Source organism: Urocitellus parryii, chromosome X, assembly GCF_045843805.1.
Source record: "Urocitellus parryii isolate mUroPar1 chromosome X, mUroPar1.hap1, whole genome shotgun sequence".
Taxonomy (NCBI): domain Eukaryota; kingdom Metazoa; phylum Chordata; class Mammalia; order Rodentia; family Sciuridae; genus Urocitellus; species Urocitellus parryii.
In genome coordinates this window covers 73,328,827-73,351,906 of record NC_135547.1, presented here as the reverse complement: position 1 = coordinate 73,351,906, position 23,080 = coordinate 73,328,827, and the positions used below count along the sequence as shown (strand labels likewise).

The following is a 23,080-nucleotide window of genomic DNA, read 5'->3' as shown; positions in this document are numbered from 1 at the left end:
AAATAATACACATTACATCTGCTTATATTACATTGGCCAAAGCAAGTCACATGACCATAGTTGCCTTTGGAGGAAGCAATGCAGTGTAGTCCTATCAGGCACCTTGAAGGAAGAATCATCAGTACTTAGTGAACAGCACAATATCCACCACACATGGAAAAGACTTTCTGAAAAAAAAAATAGCAGAAACTTAATCCAGGATTCTGGGGAAAGGCAAGGGAGAGGGATAAGGAGATATTCAATTCAGTCAGAACTTGAGTTCTTAAGAGACACTTATTGGTTGGACACAGTGGTGCATGCCTGTAATCCCAGCCACTCAGGAGGCTGAGGCAGGAGGATCATAAGTTTGAGGACAAGTCTGGTCAACTTAAAAATGAGACCCTGTCTGAAAACAAAAATTTTATAAAGGGCTGGGGATGTAGCTCAGAGGTCAGATAGGAGATCAAAGCACTCCTGGATTTGATGTTCAATTCACAAAAAAGAGGTATTTATACCTTTTATATATTATCTACTGGGATAGTGTAGCAAGTAAGGCTTACATGATCTCTGCCTACAGGGAACTTATGTTGTAGAGGCAGGCATCAAAACTGTATGCAGGCAAAATCATAGTAAATTGAGATAAAATTTTTTCAGGGATAAACAAAGGCTTACACAGTAAAAGAAGTGGACCTTCTTTTGGTAAAGCAGTCAGGGAAAGCCTCTTAGAAATGATGGCCTTTAATTTGAGAAATAAATAATATGAAGGTACCAAGTCCTCATAGATATGGTTGGGGAATAGGGAAGAGCATTCCAGGCAGATGAAACAGTGTGCAAAGACTCTGAAGTTGAAAAAAGCTTGCTATTTTTCTCCTTTAAGAAAGTGAAAGTCCACTGTGGAAGGTACTGAATAGTTGCCTAATCACTCAGAGGCTGTAGACCAGACTAGGGAGAAATAGTGTGAACTATCAGAGGGTTTAAAATAGTAAGATTCAAGTGATCAAGAAAATTATATGTACTATGTATATTTATATGTATATTATAAGTATATATAAAATATGTGTATATTGAGCTTTCTCTGGCTGCACAGTGGAGAGTGAATTTAACATGGGCAAGAATGAATGAAGTGAGACCAGGTAGGTGTTAGTTGCAGTAGTTCATGAGTTCATGCAAGGAAGGATGATGGCATGGTTGAAGGTGGAGATGCAAAGAACTGTATTAAAGAGATACTTAAGATTTCACATCAGTGAGTGGGGCTTGGTGATGGATTGGAAATGGAAGGAAGGGAGACAGAAGATCAAGGATGCCTCTTGGGTTTTCATGTGGATGGTAGAGCCATTCTCTGAGATGGGGAATCCTGTAAAGGAACAGTTTCATGGAGAAGGTTGGACATCAGGGTTTATATAGATCAAGGAGCTTTCCTGACTCAGTCTGAGGCAACACACTGGCTCTACTGACACTGTGTAAATGTGATCCACATGCAAAGCAGAAAGACCAAGAATAAGTGACTTCTTTATAAGCCTGACTGCGCTGTGTTCCTTTGTGGTTTCTTTTCCTCCATTAAATGCATCATCGCCACAGCAGTGGAACACATAGAAGGGGTAGGGGAACATTTTGTGGGTTTGAAAATTTCAAGTGAAAAATATGTTGGCTTGAAATCTTTGGAAATCATTCCATGGTGTTATTATAGCTGCAGCTGAAATCAATTAATGGAGCAACAGCTAAAAAACTGAAAGAGACAAGCATTGGGGCACTGTGGAAGAGGATGATCTTTAGGTAGGCCTCTCTTGTATTGGATAGGGCATAGGTTGAAGCACGTGTAGACACATGCAATCACGAGCAAGCATGAGAGTGTTTCCTACCAGTACTAGTAGATAAAGAGCTAGTGAATGAAGGGGCAGAGGAAAGGCAGGAGCTGATATAAGATCAAAGACAGCTTCAGTTTCTTTGCAGCACTTTGTTGCCTCAGTCTGGTAGTTTTCCTACAGATGCTCTGGTCTGGAAAGAGCTGCCCAAGGGCTGGCTTTCAAACCCTGAGCAAGATATTAAATCACCATTTTGTAAATGTTGAAGGATGGAGGGAGTCTGATCTGAGATGAAGAAACAGTACCAAGGAAGAGCAGCAATAAAGAAAAAGAATCTGGGGAATTTAAAAAGGGTTAATTAGTTAAAGACCAAAAATAACTAAAAGAAATGACTATTGCCCTGGCATGGTGGCACATGCCTATAATCCCAGCTACTCAGGCTGAGGCAGGACAATTGCAAGTTCAAAGCCAGCCTCAGCAACTTAGCAAGATCTCAAAAACAAACAAACAAACAAACAAACAAAAAGGCTAGGGATGTGGTTCAGTGGTAAAACACCCCTCTCTTCAATCCTTGGGAAGGGGAAGAAAGGGGAGAGGAGGGAAGGAAAGGGCTGAGTTCTCAGGATATGCTATGCTAAGTCCAGTGTGAAAATGCATTCCTCTACCTAGGAAACTGCAGACTTGCCCATGAGAAATTTAATTGGCTTTACTGATAAGAGGCCTGGGGTACTGGTTGGGGGGCCTGTTTGGTAAACTCTGGGAATCCTTTAGTAAGCTTTTGTTGTTTGAGTTTATAGTCAATTAGATGTTGGAAGTAAAAAAATAATAAATAGACGAAGGGAAAGATCTTTAACAGTTGCTATGATTTTATCTGAATAGAACTTTCAGACTGAGAGAAGATTAAAGAAATCTTGGAGAATTTGCTGGAGGGTGTTTCAATAAGCTCTTGCTAAGCAGTCCTGGTGTTGTTCCTAAGGCAAAAACTGCTTATAATGAGGAGGTAATTTTCACTAGCCACCCAGAGGCTATTAAAAACAGGACCCAATTATTTGCAGTTTCCGTGAGCCCTTCAGTCCAGAGAGTCACATGCCTCTGGGAGCAAGTTCTCCTGGTGTGGGGGAGAAGCAAGCTCTACTTACCCAAGAGCCCATCCTGTGAGAGCAGGGAACTTACTATAGTATTCAGTCAAGGACTCCCCGCATGTCCCATCACAAGTCCCCTTGTCCTGGAAACAGGGAGTGCCCATGTACTACCACAAATTTGATCTTCTCTGGCCATACAGGAAAACCTTATTATCTCAGGGAGGAATGTTTGTGGGTCACACTAGCCTGTTTCTACCCTCAGTAATCTGTTCTTCTGAATCTTGTGGATACCTTCAAGGAAAAATCCTTAGGAATTCTGAAATCAGTTGCCTTTGTATCAACTGGTCACAGTCAGAATGTATAATAGAAGGACACTATTTTCATAGCAACAGAAAAGAGAAAATAAGAATAAACAGTGAACAATATGTAAGTCTCATATTAAAAAATACCAAGAAATGTAAAATAAGTTTTAGACTAATATGAAGATAACATAAAAAATTACTTCAATAAATTTATTAGGAGAAATTAAAATTAGTGCAAAATAAAGATATACTTTTTTTGTTGACTAGACATGCTGATTCTTAAATTTATATGTAAAAGCAGGCAAGCAAACCTAGAGAGATTAGGAAAAGGGGAAATATTTAGAGGAGACCAGTTTTATCAGAGATGACAATACAACATGTTGTTAAACCACAATAGTTAAAATAGTGTGTTAATAGTGCATGATATTAAGGACAAATCAATGGAATATGACAAAAAGCTAGTAGTAGATGGAATTCAAATAAAAATTTCATACCTGATAAAGATGGCATTTCAAATCAGTAGGGAGAAGATAAATTATTTATCAAAGTTTGTGGGGTCACACTTGGTAACCATTTTTATGGGGAAAAAGTTGCATCTATCCTTGATAGGTAACCCCCATGTGAATTTCAGATAGAAAAATATTTAAATGTGAAAAATGGTACATCAAATTCCTAGAAACAAATATAAATATTTAAAAATTAGTTTTGGAGTACAGAAAATTTTAAAATGTGGGGGCTGGGGTTGTGACTCAGTGGCAGAGTGCTTGCCTAGCATGTGTGAGGCACTGGGTTCGACTCTCAGCACCACATATCAATAAATAAAGGCCCATTGAAAATTTAAAAAAAAAGAAAAAAAAAAGAAAATTTTAAAATGTGGTACAGGATTAAGAAGCAGCAAAAGAAAAGATGATTTCTTTGACAACAAAACACTCAAATTTCTATATAGGAAAAATCTTCATAAATAAAGTTAAAAATGAGTAGTTATTCATTCATACATTGCTGAAGTAGAAATTAGTCCAGCCTCTATTGAGGGAGTTTGGCAGATTGAGCTTAAATTAAAAATGGACATACTTTTGATACAGGAATTCTATAATTTATTCATATATATATATATATATATATATATATCCATATATCTGCAAACAGATTTATATATGAAGATGATTTATATAGTACTGTTTATAAGAACAAATGAGTGGCTGGGAGCAGTGGCACACCCTTGCACTCCCAGAAGCTCAGGAGGCTGAGGTAGGAGGATTGCAAGTTTAAGGCCATCCTCAGCAACTTATTGAGACCTTTTCCCAAAAAAAAGAAAAAAGAAAAAAAAAAAACACGAAAAGGAGTGTAGCTGAATGGGTAAGCACCCTTGGGTTAAAAACAAAACAAAACAAAAAACCCAAAAGAATAACAACAAACGAGTGGAACAAATCTAATTTCCATCACTGTGTGGGGAAAAAGGCACATTCATGCATTGCTGGAGGGACTGCAAATTGGTGCAACCACTCTGGAAAGCAGTATGGAGATTCCTCGGAAAACTTGGAATGGAACCACCATTTTACCCAGCTATCCCACTCCTAGGTCTATACCCAAAGGACTTAAAATCAGCATACTATAGTGATGTGGCCACATCCATGTTCATAATAGTTCAATTCACAATAGTTAAGGTATGGAAACAACCTAGGTGGCCATCAATAGATTCCTGGATAAAGCAAATGTGGTACATATATACAGTGGAATATTACTCAGCCATAAAGAAGAATGAAATTATGTCATTTGCTGGTAAATGGATGGAACTGGAGATTATCATGATAAGTGAAATAAGTCACTCCCCCCCCCAAAAAATAACAAAGGCCAAATGGTCTCTCTGATATGTGGATGCTGACTCACAATAGGCAGGTGGGCAGTGAGGTGTGGACGAGATTCACTGAATTGGACAGGAGGAATTGGAGGAAGGGAAGGGAGCATGGAAATGGGAAAGACAGTAGAATGAATTGGACATAACTTTCCTATTTTCATATATGAATATATGATCATTGTAACTCCACAAAATGTACAACCACAAGAACGGGAAATTATTCTACTGTTATGTATAACTAAAAAGAACAAGTAAAAAATAAATTTCCATCACTCTAGAACTGGTTAAACAATGTCTTTTCATCTGTAAAATGAAACACTAAGAAGCTATTAAGAAGAATGAGGCAGATCAATATTTACTGATATGGAGCAATTTCTAAGACATGAAAAGGAATGTGTAGAAGAGTATTACATGATACCACTGTTTAATAATATCTATGCCTTGTATTGTTTTACTATTGCTACTCTCACAAATTACTACAAATTGAGTGCATGAAAAGAAAAAAAAATTTCTTTCAGCTCTGGTTGTCAGAAATGTAAAAATCATTTTTAGTGCACTAAAGTCAAGGTGTCAACAGCATTAGGGTTTTATTATTTATTTATTTATTGTGCAGGGTCTTGCACATGCTAGGCAAATGTTCTACCAAGGAGCCACACTCCCAGTCCAGGTTCTTTATGGAGGCTCTGAAAGGACAATCTATTTCCTTTTTTTGTGTGTGTGGGGGGTATGGGGTGGTTGAATCCAAGGATGCTTAACCACTGAGCCACATCCCAACCCCTTTTTATTATTATTATTATTATTATTTTAATTTTGAAACAGGATCTCAATAGATTGCTTTCAGTTTTTCTAAGTTGCTAAGCAGGCTTTGAACCTGTAATCAGCAGGCTTTGAACCTGTAATCGTCCTACTTCAGCCTCTGGAGCCACTGGGGTTACAGGCATGTGCCACCATACCCTGCTATTTTGCTTTTTAAAAATAGTGCTTGCTACATATAGCTGCTGCTGCAGATGATAAGTTTTCAAGTGCTTTAAATACATTGTATCATTTCAATCCTTACAAAAACCTCATCTGTGAATATTATTATTTTGTTTGCCTCCTTTACACCATAAGTGGCACAAACCCAAATCAGCTAGACTCCAGATCCAATACTGTTCGCCACCATATTCAACAACCTGCTTAAAAACTGGAACATTCTGCATATGATGATTTTGATAGTTTGCTTTTTTTTACTAGGTCACATATTTGGTCATCTCCCCCATGTTGTTACAAATTTTATTCATTCATTCTATATAACATAATTTATAGGGTCACAGTCTCATCACTAAAAATTTTAGATTACAGTATTTCCACTGTAAACTTAATTAAATTTGTTTCCATTTTTATATGGAAAATTTCAAATATACTCCAAAGTAGAAGAGTATGAAGATCCCCATGTATTCATATCCAGTTTCAACAATTACTTACACATGGCCAAGCTGTTTTATGGATATCCCTCACCCAGTTACTTTGAAGCAAATTCTGAGATATCATATCCTTTTATCTGTAAGTACTTTCTCATTCAAAAAAAATTTTTTTTGCAGTGCTGGGGATCAAAATGGGGCCTTGTACATGCTGGGCAAGTGCTGTATCACTGAGATACATCCCCACCCCTAAACACAATTTTCATAATATTGGAGTGTAGGAATAGTATCCTCATGGATTACTAATTCAGGTCATTGTAGAAATGAGTATTCAGAGACAACTTGGAAAGTGAGTAGATGACCTCACTTGGGCTTGGAAAAACACAGATGGGCGTCCATGGTCAAGAGGGGAAAATAAGCATGGGTTTTCAATCTAGGCTGAACAGTGCAATTACCTGGGGTGCTTTAAAAATACTGATGCTTGGATCACTCCCAGAGATTTTGATGTAATTGGTGTGGGATGGGTGCCTCGGCACTGAGATTTCTTTTTTTTTATTGTAGTAAAATATACATAAAACAAAGTTTATCATTTAACCATACTTAAGTGTATAATCTAGCAGCATTAAATATATTCACAAAGTCATACAACCATCACCACTATATATTTTCAGTACTTTTTCATTATCTCAAACAGAAAACTCTACTAATTAAATAACAACTCCTCATTTCTCCCTTCCTGTAGACCTTGGCAACTACCATTCTAATTTTCTTTCTTTCTTTTTTTCTGGGGGGAGTGGGGGGCGGTACCGGAATTGAACTCAGGGGCACTTGGGCACTGAGCCACATCCACAGCTCTATTTTGTATTTTATTTAGAGACAGGGTCTCACTGAGTTGCTTAGTGCCTCGCAGTTGCTGAGGCTGGCTTTGAACTTGACATCCTCCTGCCTCAGCTTCCCAAGCTGCTGGGATTTCAGGTGTGTGCCACTGACCTCTCTTTTCTCTCTATGAATGTGCCTATTCTAGATATGTGATATAAGTGTAGTCATAATATTTGTCATTTTTGTCAAGCATATTTTATTTAGAATAATATTGGCAACATTCATCTATGTTGTAGCATTTGTCATAATTTTATTCTTTTTTATTGTTGAACAACATTCCATTGCATATATTACTGCATTTTGTATATCTATTTATCTGTCAATGGATATTTGGGTTGTTTCCATCTCTTCGATGTTGTGAGTAATGCTGCTATGAGTGTCAGTGTAGAATTATCTGTTTGAGTCTTTGCTTTCACTTATTTTGGTATAAACACAGAGGTGGGTTTGGTGGATTACATGGTAATTCTATGTTTATCTTTTTTGAGGAATTGCCACACTATTCTACAGTGGCTGCATCATTTTATATTTCCACCAGGAAGCAGAAGGGTTCTAATTTCTCCATATCTTTGCCAGCACATTTTTTTAAAAATAAAAATAACCCTAATGGTTGTGAATCTCATTGTGGTTTTCTTTTCTTTTTTCCCCCTACTGGCAATTGAACCCAAGGGCATTTAACTACTGAGCCCCATCCCCAGTCTCTATTTTTATTTTTATTTAGAGACAGGATCTTGCTAAGTTCTTAAGGCCTCACTAACTTGCTGAGGCTGGCTTTGAAATTGCTGTCCTCCTGCCTCAGCCTCCTGATTTGCTAGGATTACAGACATACACCACAGTGCCTGGCACACTGTGGTTTTGATTTGAATTTCCCAAATAGTTAACTATGTTGAGAATGTTTTCAGGTGCTTGCTTTATTTCTATACTTTTTTTTTTAGAAATGTTTAAGATTTTTGCTCATTTTTAAAAATTTTTTGAGTTATAGGAGTTATTCATATATTCTAGATATAAATCCCTCATTAGATGATTTGCAAATATTTTCACTTATTCTGTAAGTTGCCTTTTCAATGCCTCGATAGTGGTCTTTTATGTACAAACATTTTTTAAGTTTGATGAAATTCATTTTATTATTTATTTTCTATTGTTGCTTGTGCTTTTGGTGTTTCATCCACGAAATCATTGTAAAATCCAATGCCATGAAGAATTTTCCCCATGTCTTCTTTTAAGAGTTTTATAGTTGGATCTTAATGAGTAGCTCAGTGATAGAGCACCTGTGTAGCTTGTGAGATATTATGGGTTCAATCCTCAGAACCAAAAATTGTATGGTTTTAGCTCTTTTGCTTAGGACTTTGATACTTTTTCTTTTGGTAGTGTTGGGGATTGAATCCAGGACTTCAAGCATGTTAGGCAGGGGCTCTACCACTGAGTTCTACTAACAGCCCCCTTTAATCAATTTTGAGTTAATTTTTGGTATATAGTAAGGTTCCAATTCATTTTTTTGTGCATGGATATCCAGTTTTCCGAGAACCTGTTGTTGAAAAGACTCCCCTTTCCCCATTAAATGGTCTTGGCATCCTTCTTGAAATTCTATTAACAATATCCTCAAGGCTTTATTTCTGGACTCTATATTTTATTCCATTGGTCTATACGTCTGTCATCATGTCAGTACCACACTTTTTTGATTACTAGTAGTCTTTTAGTAAGTTTTGAAATCAGGAAGAGTGAATATTCCAATTTTGTTAATTTCTTCAAGATTTTTTTTTTTGCATATTCAGGGTCTCTCGAGATTCCATATGATTTTTTTTTTTTTACAATACAAACTCTTTATTTAACAAATGCAGATCATCCTTTGGGCCAAGTAGTACAGATTCAGGACCCAGCAGCAAGTTCAGCACAGCCTCCAAGCCTCTCACTCCAATTTCAATAAAGTTAGCACATTGCCCTCATGGACGGGGCCTTTCACATTGAGGATGATGGAGTGGCTTGTGTCATCCATAAATTCCACGCGCACCTGCGTGCACTGTCCCTGCGAGCTGGCCCTGCCCAGCACCTTGGTGACCCTGACCAGCTTGATGGGTTGCATATGGCTTGTGTCCTTGATGGCAGTGCCACGGCTGTCCATGGATAGAGATTTCATATGAATTTTAGGATGAAGTTTTCCATTTCTGCAAAATACTATTAGCATTTCTTAATTTTTTGGTAATATTGGGGATTGAACCCAGGGTCTTGTACATGATAGGCAGGCAGGTACTCTACCACTGAGCTACATCCCTAGCCCTGTTTTTTTTTTTTATTTATTTTTTTTAATTGGTCGTTCATAACATTACATAGTTCTTAATACATCATATTACACGGTTTGTTTTTTAAATTTTATTTTGAGATAGGTCCTTGCTAAGTTGCAGAGGCTGGCCTCAAACTTCTGATCCTCCTGCCTCAACCTACTGAGTAGCTGGGAAATAGGCATGCACCACCACTGTGTCTGTTGCTATTGGGATTTTGGTAAGGCTTACATAGAATCTATAGATAGCTTTGGGTGCTGTCATCTTAAAAATAGTAATTTTCCAGCCATGAACATTCCATGTTTTTCCTTTTTTTTTGGTGTCTTTTAAAATTTCTTTTAGCAATGTTTTGTGCTTTTCTTTGTACATGTCTTTTGCCTCTTTGTTAAATTTACTCAAAATATTTTATTCTTTTTGATTTGTAAGGGAAATTGTTTTCTTAACTACCTTTTTTTGGTTTGATAATTAATGTATAGAAATGCAACTGATTTTTGAATGTAGATTTTAATTTCCTATAATTTTTCTGAATTTGTTTATTAGCTTTAACATTTTCTTCTGTGGAGTGTTCTAAATAAAAGATTACGTCATCTGTGAACAGATGATGTTACTACTTTTTTTTCCTGTTTGGGTGCTTTTTATTTCTTTTTATTCCCTAATTGCTCTGGACAGAACTTTAATAATCCAAAGTTTAAAGGTTTCTGATTAAAGGTGGTAAAAGTAGGCTGGGTGTGGTAGCACATACCTGTAATCCCAGTAGCTCTGGAAGCTGAGGCAGGAGGATTGCAAGTCCATTTCAGCAATTTGGCCCCAGGTAACTTAGCCAGACCCTGTGTCTAAATAAAAAAAAATTTAAATGGCTGGGGATTTGACTCAGTGGTTAAGTTCCTATGTGTTTAAACTCTGGTACCAAAATAAAATTGAATTTTAATTTAAAAAGAAAACACAAAAAACAAACACCTCCCCCCCCAAAAAAAGAAAAAAAAAACAAAGAATGCAGTTTTTTTCAAATATGGCCTTCATAAGACTGAGGATTTTGGGCTGGGGATGTGGCTCAAGTGGTAGCGCGCTCGCCTGGCATGCGTGCGGCCCGGGTTCGACCCTCAGCACCACATACCAACAAAGATGTTGTGTCCGCCAAGAACTAAAAAATAAATATTAAAAATTCTCTCTCTCTCTCTCCTCTCTCACTCTGTCTTTAAAAAAAAAAGACTGAGGATTTGTCCTTATATTCTTGGTTCATTGAGTGTTTTCATCATGAAAGTATATCAAATTTTGTCAAATGATTTTTCTGCATTAATGGAAGTGATCATGTGTTTTTCCTTTTTTCATCATTAATGTGATACATTCCATTGATTGATTTTTGTATGTTGACCTATTCTTGAATTTGAGGACTAACATTCATTTGGTTATAATCTATAATCTTCTTTTAGTATGCTGTTGACTTTGGGTTGCTACTCTTTTTGTTGAGGATTTTCCCACCCCACCTTTTTTTTTTTTTTTTTTTTTTTTTAAATTGGGGATGGAACTCAGAGCCTTATTCATACTAGGCATGTGCTCTACCACCAAACTACACCTCCAGCCTTTTGTTAAGGATTTTTCAATCAATATTGATGAGGGAATAATATTGACTTATGGTTTTGCTCTTTTGAAGTGTCTTTATCTGGTTTTGGTATCAGGGTAAAGTTGATATGTTAGTTTTCAGTCATGGTGACAAAATACCTGACAAAAGTGACTTAAAAGGTGGAAAGAATTATTTTGGCTCATGGTTTCAGTCTATAGTCACTTGACTGCGTTGTTTCTGGGCCTGTGGTGAGGCAGTACATTATGGTGGATGGATGTGTGAGAGGAAATCTGCTTATTCCATAGCAACCAGGAAGTAGGGAGAGAGGTTGGGGGGAGAGAGATGGAGGAAGAGGAGGTGAGGGGAAGGCGGGGAAGGGGGAGAGGTATAGTGGGCCCAGGGACAAAATATACCTTTCATAGTCCCCCCTCAGTGATCTATTTCCTCCAATTAGGTCCTGTCTCCTAAAGGTTGTACCACCTCTTAATAGTGTCACAGGCTGGCAACCAAGACAGTGGCACATGACCTTCAGGAGATATGTTAGATTCAAACCATAACAGCTGGTGTGAGAATGAATTAGGAAGCATTATATCTTCTATTTTTTTTGGGGGGGATTGCTTGAAAAAGGATTGATCACTGAGTACAAAGGTGATTCCAATGTAGCTTGGGCTGGGAACCAGAACTTGTAAAGTGTGCTCCCTGTATCAGCTGTTTTGGCATCACTTGGGAGCTTGTTAAAAATGTAGCATCTCACGCCCTCTCACATGGACCAAATCAAAAACTTGCATTTTAGCAAGATCCCTAGGTGATTCCTATGCACATTAAAGTTTGGGATGCTCTGTAGTTTATTAGGATACTGACAGGTGTTTCAAATTCTGAGGTAAGACTCACATGTGGTAATTGTTTCCCAGGCCCTGCTAAGACCCACTGAATCAGTATCAGGTGTTCTTCCTCTCCCTCCCCCTCCCCTCCTCTCCCTCTCCCTCCCCACTCGCCCTCCCCCTCCCCTTCTCTTCCTCCCCCTCCCCACTCGCCCTCCCCTCTCCCCCCTCTCCCTCCCCCTCCCCACTCTCCCAACCCCTCCCCTCCTCTCCCTCCCCCTCCCCTCCTCTCCCTTCCCCTCCCTACTCTCCCTCCCCATCCCCCTTCCCTCCCCTCCCTTTCCCTCCCCTCCCCTCTCCTCTCCTCATATCTCTTCCTGTCACACTTTGGAACAATGACATTGGATGAAAGGTGGGGGGGTAGTGGTATTTGTGGATGCAGGAAAATGGGGAGAGAGATTAGTATTTTTGACTCATACCCATCTTACAGATTGACTTTTTTCCCCATGGACATGTGTTGCTTTCACAGGGAAAACAATTTTAAAACATAGATTCTTGATTTCCATTCTGAGAAATTTATATTTAATAGTTCTAGGGTCAGGCCAGAATATATGGTGTTTAAAAATCTCCCGGTTGAATTGGCAGCAGTTTTCTAATTTCTCTCTTTCCAGTTTCTTCCCTACTCTAGTGCACCCTTGTCCCTGTTGCTTGGGTTATCATTTTGAAAACCCAGTCTGACCAGATAATCCATATTTGTTGAATGGATGCATCCTTTTCACTCCATTGTCTGTAAGAATTAACACCAAATTTTTAAAAACTTTTTTTTGGAACCAGGGACTGAACCCAGGGGCATTTTACCACTGAACTATATTCCTCAGTCCTTTTATTTTATATTTTGTAACAAGTTCTTCCTAAATTGCTGAGGCTGGATTTTTTTTAAATTTTTTAAATTTTTTTTTGTACTAGGGGTGCTTAACCACCGAACCACATCCTCTGCCCTTTTTCTGTATTGTATTTTGAGACATGGTCTCCCTAAGTTGTCTTGCTAAGTTACTGAGGCTGGCTTCGAACCTGTGATTCTCCTGCCTCAGACTCCTGAACTGCTGGGATTACAGGTGTGCACCACTATGTTGGCAATACCAAACTTCTTAAAAATGCATACATACAAGGCCATTTATAATTTGACTGTGGTATACCTCTTCAACCTTTCTTTCCTCTCACATACATCCTTCACTTACCCACCAATTGACTTAAATTGTTTCAAGAAATAATCCCCAATCTTGTGCTCCATATCTTTGCTTAATACTCCATTCTTTACTTGGCTGTTCCCTTTGCTGGCCATGCCCTTCACACATTTTTTCAGTATGGAAAAATTTACTCATTCTTTTTTTTTTAATTTTTTTTTTAATATTTATTTTTTAGTTCTCGGCGGACACAACATCTTTGTTGGTATGTGGTGCTGAGGATCGAACCCGGGACGCACGCATGCCAGGCGAGCGCGCTACCGCTGAGCCACATCTCCAGCCCAAATTTACTCATTCTTTAAGCTCCAGTTCAAATTTCTTCTCATCTGATAAGTTTTCTATATCACATCCAACAGTTAAATGACCCCTCTTTTATACTTCTACTACCTTTGTTGTATGTATGTATGTATGTATGTATGTATTGGTACCATGGATTGAACCCAGGGTTGCTTAACCACTGAGCCACATCCCCAGCATTTTTTAGTTTTTAATTTTGAGACAAGGTTTGGCCAAATTTTTTAAGGTCTTGCTTGGGAACTGAGGCTGGTCTTGAACTTGTGATCCTCCTGCCTCAGCCTCTTGAGGTGCTAGGATTACAGGTGTAATCCCACTGCGCCTGGCTTGCTGTATATTTTTATTATTGTGTTCACCATATTGTATTATAATTATTTAAACTTTCTACTTTGTATGAACCCCTTCAGGGAAGGGACCATGTTTTGTCTGTCTCTGTCACCCATAGCCCCAGCACAGTTTTGCAGATAAGTGCTCACTAAAACATTGTTTAATATTCGTTTATTGCACAAATATTTATTGAGTATCTCCTATATGACAGGCATAGTTCTATGTATTGATGATACAGTATGAAGATTGTTAGCAGGGAAATCAGTTAGGAGACCATTGCCACTATCTGAGCAAGAGATAATGGTAGCTTAGACTAAAGTGGTGGTGGAGGTAAATGTGCAGATTTAGGCTATATTTGGAAAGTAGAGCCATCATTACTTGCCAATGCATGAGAGAGGAAGGAGAGACAATGAAGAGAATTTTGTTTGTATATAAATTTGAAATTCCCATTTAAATTGAATAAGTCCAGCATAGCTTTTGATGGTCTGGCTTTGTTCCCCTTTGTTAATTGTTTTTTGATATTTGGGAGCAGAGGTGAGAGAAGAAAGCCTTCTGACAGTTAAACATCAGTTCTCTGTGGTATAAATTATTAGTTTACTCAGGTTTTCTACATTCCACCTTTTGCAAATGTTAGATGGAGACAAGATGTTCGCCTCTCCCTTCCTTATTGAGTTTACAAAATGAACTGACCCACACAACTGGCTTTTAAGAAGGACTGTGTAGGTTGGTGAAGGCCAATAACAGCTGCAGACAGATTGGCTGGAAGAAATCAACTGGTGGGTGGCAGGGCCAATAATAGTTCATAGAGCCAAATATGGATATTAGTTCCCCCAGTATATAGGAGAATTTGTTGGTAGCAAAAGATTCTTAGAAGACACTGCTAAACAGTAAGGATGATTGTTCAGTATTGGGTTTGGCCTTATTTTGAAACATTAGACCCTAGAACTTGGAAACAAGCCCAGTGAGGCCACTGGCAAAAACTACTAGTGCAGATTCAGGATTTTTAAATTTCTGAAACTCTAGGCTGGATTTGGGGAGACTGCTGCCAAGGTGGGGCCAGCCACAGAGGTCTGCCTTTTTTGCCATAGAAAATAACTTTTTTCAAAACTAAATCCTTAAAAGGAAATGGTTTATTCACTGTAGTCTCTTATCTAGTTTCAGGAAGGGGTTAAATTTGGCTTTGCTTAGTAATGGGTTTGGATAGCATTATCACAATTTGTGTCCAGAAAAATCAAGAAAGCTATTTTTTTCTCAAAGCCATGCCCTCAAAGATTCTATTTAGCTGTTGGCCCTTCTCTTAGGCTTTGATGTTCTTTCTCTCTGGCTGCTGGTTTTATATCAGTAAGTTAATTGCTGGTTCACAGCAGTTTGTGGTTAAGTCCTTGGAAATAGAAATTTTATTCCAACTGATTTACCTTGGAGTTGACAAGTAGCAGAAACAAAGAATTCGTTGTTTAATCCATAAGGCAGAATACATAATGCAGATTTGTGGGAAGAATTTTGGAGCAAGCATTAAAAATAGTAAATTAAATTAATAGGCAAAATTTCTCCAGCTCCACCCTCTTGACTGTTGGGATGAAGCTGATAAACAACCACCCATGTTCTTTTGTTGGCTTCAAAACACATGGGACCAGCAGAGTGAACATCCTGCTGTCCTTTGAGTACTTTTCCAACCTTTTTTTACTTGTCCCTAACTCAGACTTACTTGGATTTCAAATGTGAACAACAGTGTCTAATGGAATTTACTGTTTGTGGTTTTTTAAACAAATGGTTGTTAAGGAACATCTGGTTGCAGTTAATGAAGTTCCTCCTGTGTGTGTGTGTGTGTGTGTGTGTGTGTGTGTGTGTGTGTGTGACAGAGAGAGAGAGAGGAAGAGAGAGGGAGGGAGAGAGAGATCTATGTTGTAATCTTCACTGGCAGTTTCAGATCTTATTCTGAGTTCTATAAGAGGCTTCATTAATCAGCCATTTTAGGAAATAAAATGTAGTGTAATTTCCTTTCTTTTTCTTTTCATCTAACAAGGCTCGACAAGATCTTAAGTAATCATTCATTATTTTTGGGGGGAGGGGGGAACAGGGATTGAACTCAGGGCACTCGACCACTGAGCCACATCCCAGCCCTATTTTGTATTTTATTTATTTATTTATTTTATTATTTATTATTTTTTTTATTGTTGGTTGTTCAAAACATTACATAGTTCTTGATATATCATATTTCACATTTTGATTCAAGCGGGTTATGAACTCCCATTTTACCCCGTATATTGTATTTTATTTAGAGACAGGGTTTCACTGAGTTGCTTAGCTCCTCGTTTTTGCTGAGGCTGGCTTTGAACTTGCGACCTTCAGCCTCAGTCTCCTGAACTACTGTGATTATGGGCGTATGCCACCACCTTGCTAAGATCTTTTTTTCCAGTTTTTTTCCCCCCTGAGAGAGGGAAAGTAATATGCCCTCAACATTGCACAGGATGGGTCTCCATTGTGTATGTTCTGGGCATTGCTAGATGTCTAGTATTCCTAGCTTTTCCTACTCCCCTATCATAAATACCAGTAGTGTTCCCCAGTCATTCGTGCCAAGTATAGTTGTCTCCACACCTTAACACATGCCCCCCAGGAGTATTCAAGTAGTAGTTTTGAGTTTGAGAACTACTGACCTAGTTTAAATCCCTCGTAGTTCAGAGAGGGAAGCTGAAGATCAGAGGGGCTTGCATAATGTTACGCAAGTATTGACAAAACTGAGTTTGAAACCCAGCTGTTTTGAGTCCTAGATTAGTGTTCCTTTTTGCAATATGAGGGGGTCATTTAAATACTATTATATTGAAGTTTTTGTGCTCTTAGAACTTTTTGACTGATGGGAGGGTCTTCTGTAAGCAAAACCAAATGGTAGTAGAATATGAAATTAATGAACAATATATTGCAGGGTTTTTTTTATATACTAGGAATTGAACCTGAGGAACTTAACCACTGAGCCACATCTCCAAAACTTTCCAGCCACTGGGATTCTAGGCATGCACCACTAGGCCCGACTATAGTTTTTTTTTTTTTGTTTTTTGTTTTTTTTTTTTCTTCAAGAATTTAATTGCATGTCTGCTCTGTGACCATCTGGGAAAATGGTACCTCTAAAAAGCTTTTATTTTAAAATAATATAAATGAGAAGGAGTAGTGAGGTGAGGAAAGTTACTTAAGGATCTAGTGGGTGACCATTTTTTTTTTATTTGACATGCAGTGACATCTTTGTAATCTGTTTTCTTCTCTCCATAACTTCTACCTGGTTTTCAATAGGAATTAAATATACTCACCAGCTTTTTTATTTTTAATTCACTCATCCCTCCCCCATAAATTGTAGATGACATATTTTTTTTTCCTCACTTTCCAATTATTTAGCCCAGGTCAGAGTGCAGGTACCTCACAGATTTTTCCTTGAAGTAATTATTCTGAATTTCCTTCCAGGTTAAGTGGCATCTAGATCTTGGCTTTATCACCATTAACACCAAGGCAAAGATATAAACATGACCCAGTCTTCTCTGCTGTGGAGTTTCTGCCTGAGATTACTGAATGCAGTTAGATCTCTCATGGATGAGAGAACTGAAGGAACAAGTTGGAGCTCTCTGAGGATCCCTGGGGACTTGTCCTCTTCTGGAGAGCCTGTTGTTTTCCATTTATTTCCCCTTGTTTTTCATGTTGAGCTTCCCTTTGGAGAATTTTCCTCCAGCCCTGCCTGTCTGATTTCTTTTTCGTCATGCCAAAATGCTTTCTGAGGAGACTTAGGCAGTCTGCATTTGGTCTGAGATGAGAGGTGATCTGTTTTTCTCCCCCCTTCATCCTTTATCTCATTCAGTAGCATTTTCATTATAAGCTCCATGCTTACCATGGTGACCCTCACCCTTCCTCCGGGGTGGGCCAAATACTACAAAGATCTTGCCTATCCTCCCTCAAAAGAAAAAAAAAAGAAAAAGAAAAAGAAAAAAAAAGAAAGAAAGAAAAAAAGAAACAGAGAAGTGAACTTTGTGGATACAATTGGCCTTGGGCAAATATGTCTATGACATATTAAAAGCTGATAACTTGACTTTGGGGCAAGGCCCCTCCCTGTTTACACTGTTTCAATTTATCTATAGATGCAAGGCCGATTCTTTTGGGGGATAATTGTTTTAAATAGTTTTATGGAGATATAATTCATGTACCATAAAATTCAGCCATTCATGGTGTTTCATTCAATGTTTTTTAGTGTATTCATAGAGTTGTGCAATCATTACCACAATTTTATTTATATATATTATTTTTTAATTTTTTAGATGTTGATGGAACTTTATTTTATTCATTTATTTATATGTGGTGCTGAGAATCGAACCCAGTGCCTCACACATGCTAGGCAGGTCTCTACCACTGAGCCACAACCCCAGCCCCTGAGATTACTGAATTTTTATTTATTTATTTATTTATTTCATTGTGCTCTGGATTGCACCCAGGGCCTCCTGCATGAGGTTCAAGCACTCTACCACTGAGTTTCATCCACAGCCTCACAATGAATTTTAGAATGTATTTGTCACCTCAGAAAGATTTCCCGTACTCAGTATGAAGGCCTACTTTTAAACCTAGGTCAGCATCAATAATAATAGCTAATATTTGGTGAGAGTTTGTTCTATGTACTAGACTGAGTACTGCGCTTGTGTTATCTCATTTAATACTTGTTATGACCCTGTGAATTAGGGAGTGACATTGTTCCCATTTTGCAGACGGGAAACTGAGGCATAGAGAAGTTTAAAACTTACTCATGTTTAAATACATATAAGTGGTGAAATCTGGATTCTAACCTAAGCCATCTGACTCCATACTTTTTAACAATTCATTATGCTGTCATATTTTGGGCATGTGATATTACTAAGCACATTTCTCCATCTTCATATATGTGAAATATGATTTGACATTTTTTCATAAATGAGTGAATCAGTATTTGTTTATCACTTTCAATATACCCCAAACTGGGACAGAAGCAATGTGGGATGTAGCATGCAGAGGGAGCAGCAAAGAAAGAGGAGATTGATTGATTTTCTATCTTCAGGAGGCTTACAGTCTATTTGATGATTAATTGACAAAGTAGTACCACCCTTGAGAGATGCCACAGATGGTAGATAACTGTATGTTTAGTGGAAGGAGATATTAATGGGTCTGGGGTAATTAGAAAAGACTTCTTGAACGAAGTGGGCTCTGGCTGAACCTAGATGGGTCTAAGATCAAGTGGATAGGGGTAGGAATGCCAGAGACTTATGTTCAGAAGACCTTGAGATAGATTGGAGGTGGGAGGGAGAACTTTGTGCAGGTCGGATTGTGGAGAACCTTGCATGTCAGGCAAGAGAGCCCATTTATTCATTTAATAGATATTTATTGAGCAGTTGATAGATACTGGAGGTAGAGCATGGGCAAAATGTCAAAGTTTCTCTTTTCAAAGAACTTTAATTCCATTTGGAGAGAGGAAAAAAAACCCAATGAGTTGGCTATATTATTAGATAGTGTGATTTATAAAGGGGATATTGGAAATATCATGTGTAGCAAAGAGTGGCTACAGATTGAGTTTGGCATAGTGTTTATTGTTTGGAATGACTAAGACAAGAGTGCCTGGGAAATAAGCAGTGAGTTGTGGAGAGGCCTGGAGGCAGATAGGAAGGTCAAGGGCAAGTGGAAGGTGGACCTCTGAGTTTCCAAGTTGTGGTATGGTAGGAAAAGCACTGGATTGGATCCATATGGTTTGAATTTTGCTAGTAACCCCAAGTTTCTTCATTTCTCTTAAGTTTTATTTCCTTTTCTGTATTGTGAGAATAGAAGTACTTTCCTGGGGCTGAGATTGTGACTCAATGGCAGAGAGTTCGCCTAGCATGTGGAAGGCCCTGGGTTCGATCCTTAGCACCACATACAAATGAATAAAATAAAGGTATTGTGTACAACTACAACTAAAAAATAAACATTTTTTAAAAGAAGTACTTTTCTAACAAGTGTATTATCATGCTTACTTGAGATAATATGAATGGGTCTTTGTTAGTCGTATTGTACTGTACAAATGTGAAAAGCTACAATTATAGACAGTGCCTATAAAAATTACATTTCTGTTTTTTTCCAGCCTTCCAGGATTCTGATAGTAACAATTTAATTTTTCATGCTAACAATTTGTCACAGATTGGAATTATAAATCACAAAATACAATTGATGCAAGGCACTCTAGAAGAGGTTCTATCTAGACACTGGGAATATATTGGTGACTGAAATTGCTTTATCCTAGGGAGTTTTCTCTCTACCTTGGTCAAGGCTGCTACCATGAAAGAAGTGAGACTATGAATTGACATTTTTCTATCATAAACAACTCAGTGAATCAATTTGTGTGGCTAGTACTATACTACACATAAAAACAAACAAACAACAAAAATGAAGTCAGATGTTATAAATCAAAGGGGTAAAGGCAGGAGAGTCCCAGACCATGACTGAATATGAAGAAAGTGGAGTATTAAATCTCCCTTTTACTGAATGCTGGACCCTTAACCTTGTTTAAAGGTGTTGGCTTTGGTCTTTTCCTTCAGAGTATTCTTCAGTTGCTCTATTTGGAGCTAGTTGCCCTCTGTTCTCTGAATGAATCCAGCCTAAGTCCATGTTTTGCTGTGAGCACCACAGCTTTGGTGCCAGTAGCCTGGTGGTGTGCCAGGTCCCCTTTGGGGAGGATTTCTGAAACATACTGCTCAGCAGAGCTGAAAAGGCTGAAGAACCCTCTCCGGAAGCTGATTGTGTCTGTGGTAGGTCTTGGACTGGGAACCCTTTCAAAAGCTGCCTAGCACTGCTACTTTGTTGATACTCACTGTGCTTCCTGGCACTCCATGCCATGTAGACTCCCCGGGAAGTCCTTAGTCTCTCTGAGAAAGAGCTGGCACTTGCAATGTTTTTTTCCTCTCTCTTGGACTGGTATTTTGAGATCCTAGGTGAATAAATCTTCTGTGACAAGCATGTGTAAGATATGCTGAAATGAAGTATGCCATTAAATAGAAAAAATTGTGACCATGACCTGTCTGACCAGAGATACTTATCACTCTAGTCAAGTGCAATGTCTTGCCCTTATAGAGTAGTGTCACCTAAAATTGGCATTGCAATTGAAATGGTCTCTAGGCTACTAGATATGACAAAACAAATATATTTTATTGCACATACTGAAGAACAAATGAATGTGGTGTTTATGTATAAATCTCCAAGATACTAATGGTACCTGACTTCAACCATTTGTAGTTTAGAAAGTCCTGTCATGTTTCTTATTTAATTTGATGGTGATAACAAGGATGAAGAGAAATAGAGACAGGATTATTATTCATATTTTGCAGATGTGGAGGTTGTTGGTGAGGTAGAGCTAGAGGATGCTAGGATGTCGTATGTAGTGGGCAATAATATGGGCTCTGAGGCTCACTGAGTGTTGCTTGAATAATTTTTTAATTTGGTAAAATATATATAATGTAGAATTTGTACAGTATTTCCAAAATGTGCAACCATCATGATTGTTTCTCAAACTTTTTCATTATCTCAAACAGAAATTCTGGAAACAATTAAACAATTCTCTATTCTCCTTTCTCCTTTGACTCTTAATAGCTTTTAATTTACTTATCTGTCCTCCATGACTTTGAATATTCTAGGTATTTCACATACCTATTCAATTGTATGTATATATCATCTCTTTATCCACTCAGTTATTAATAGGCACTTGAGTTGTTCCCACATATTGGCTCTTATGAGTACAGCTGCTACTTACATTTGTGTATAAGTATTTTTGAGCCCCTGTTTTCTTTCTTTCTTTTTGGTATGATTCAACCCAGAGGTGCTCAACCAATGAGCCACATCCACAGCCTTTTTAAAAATAATTTTATTTTTTGTTTTGAGAAAGGGTCTCACTAAATTGCTCAGGACCTTGGTAAATTGTTGAGGCTGACTTTGAGTTTGTGAGCCTCCTGCCTTAGCCTCCCAAGCTGCTGGGATTGGAGGTATGCCCTACTGTGCCCTGCTAAGCCCCTGTTTTCAATTATTTTGGGTATGTGCCCAGAACTGGAATTGCTTGGTTATATGGTAAACATCTGTGTTAAGCTTTTCTAAGAACTATCAGTGTTTTCTCCAGCAGCAGCAACATTTTGTATTCCTACTAGAGGGAGAGGGAGAGGGAGAGGGAGAGGGAGAGGGGGAGAGGGGGGAGAGGGGGGAGAGGGGGGAGAGGAGAGGGAGAGGGGGGAGAGGGGGGAGAGGGGGGAGAGGAGAGGGAGAGGGAGAGGGGGGAGAGGGGGGAGAGGGGGGAGAGGGAGAGGGAGAGGGGGGAGAGGGAGAGGAGGGAGAGGGAGAGGGAGAGGAGGGAGAGGGAGAGGGAGAGGGGAAGTGATATAATATGTGATTTTCATTTCTCTAATGACTAATGATGAACATCTTTTCATATGCTTATTGGCCATTTGCGTATCTTCTTTGGAGACATGTATATGCAACTTATTTGTCTATTTGTAAATTGTGTTGTTTGTATTTTCAGTGTTGTTTTCTAGGAGTTCTTTACATAATCTGGATATTAAATCCTTCCCAGATATATGATTTCCAAATACTTTCTCTCATTTTGTAACATTGTCTTTTCACTTTGTTGATGATGTCCTTTGGTGCAGAACAATTTTTACTTTGATGAAGTCCAATTTCTCTGTTTTTCTTTGCTGATCATGTACAGGAGATGATGGAACAGAGTTCCACTGCCTCCATAACCACGTTGCCTTTGGAAAATTCTCCCTCATTTTTGAAGGACCATTTTGCCAGATACAGAATTCTTGGTCAACAGGGTTCTTTTTGGTTTTGTTTTCATTTCAGCATTTTGTGTCATTCTACTCTCTTCTGACCTTTCTATGGTTTCTGATGAGAAAGTGGCTGTTGATCCATTAATTCCCCAGTTTTCAGTTCTGTGAATATTTTAACAACATTGACATATGTGCATTAAAATTGGTCAGAAATGGTAATCTAGATCCTATGTATTATATTAATTAACATTACTATATTATAACCATTACATTATAATATAATATACAATTATATATTACATACTATATAAGTATTTATACATGTTCCACATCTGGGATAATGGGACAAAATGGATTAATAAAGATCCCTTTTATGTGATAAGTTGCTTCTTATTGCTTTCAAGATTCTCTGGCATTTTAAAAAATATTTATTAATTCTAATCAATTACACATGACAGTAAAGAAAGCTCTTCAATTCTTT

The 23,080-nt window shown here is 38.1% G+C and overlaps 1 protein-coding gene and 1 pseudogene across 1 annotated transcript in view; one reads left to right on the top strand and one right to left on the bottom strand.

Annotated features, from left to right (window-relative positions):
* Ophn1 (oligophrenin 1) overlaps positions 1–23,080 on the top strand; it is a 369,837-nt gene that overhangs the window by 34,577 nt on the left and 312,180 nt on the right. The window lies entirely within an intron of this gene.
* On the bottom strand, positions 9,203–9,376 carry LOC113190617 (small ribosomal subunit protein eS28 pseudogene; annotated as a pseudogene).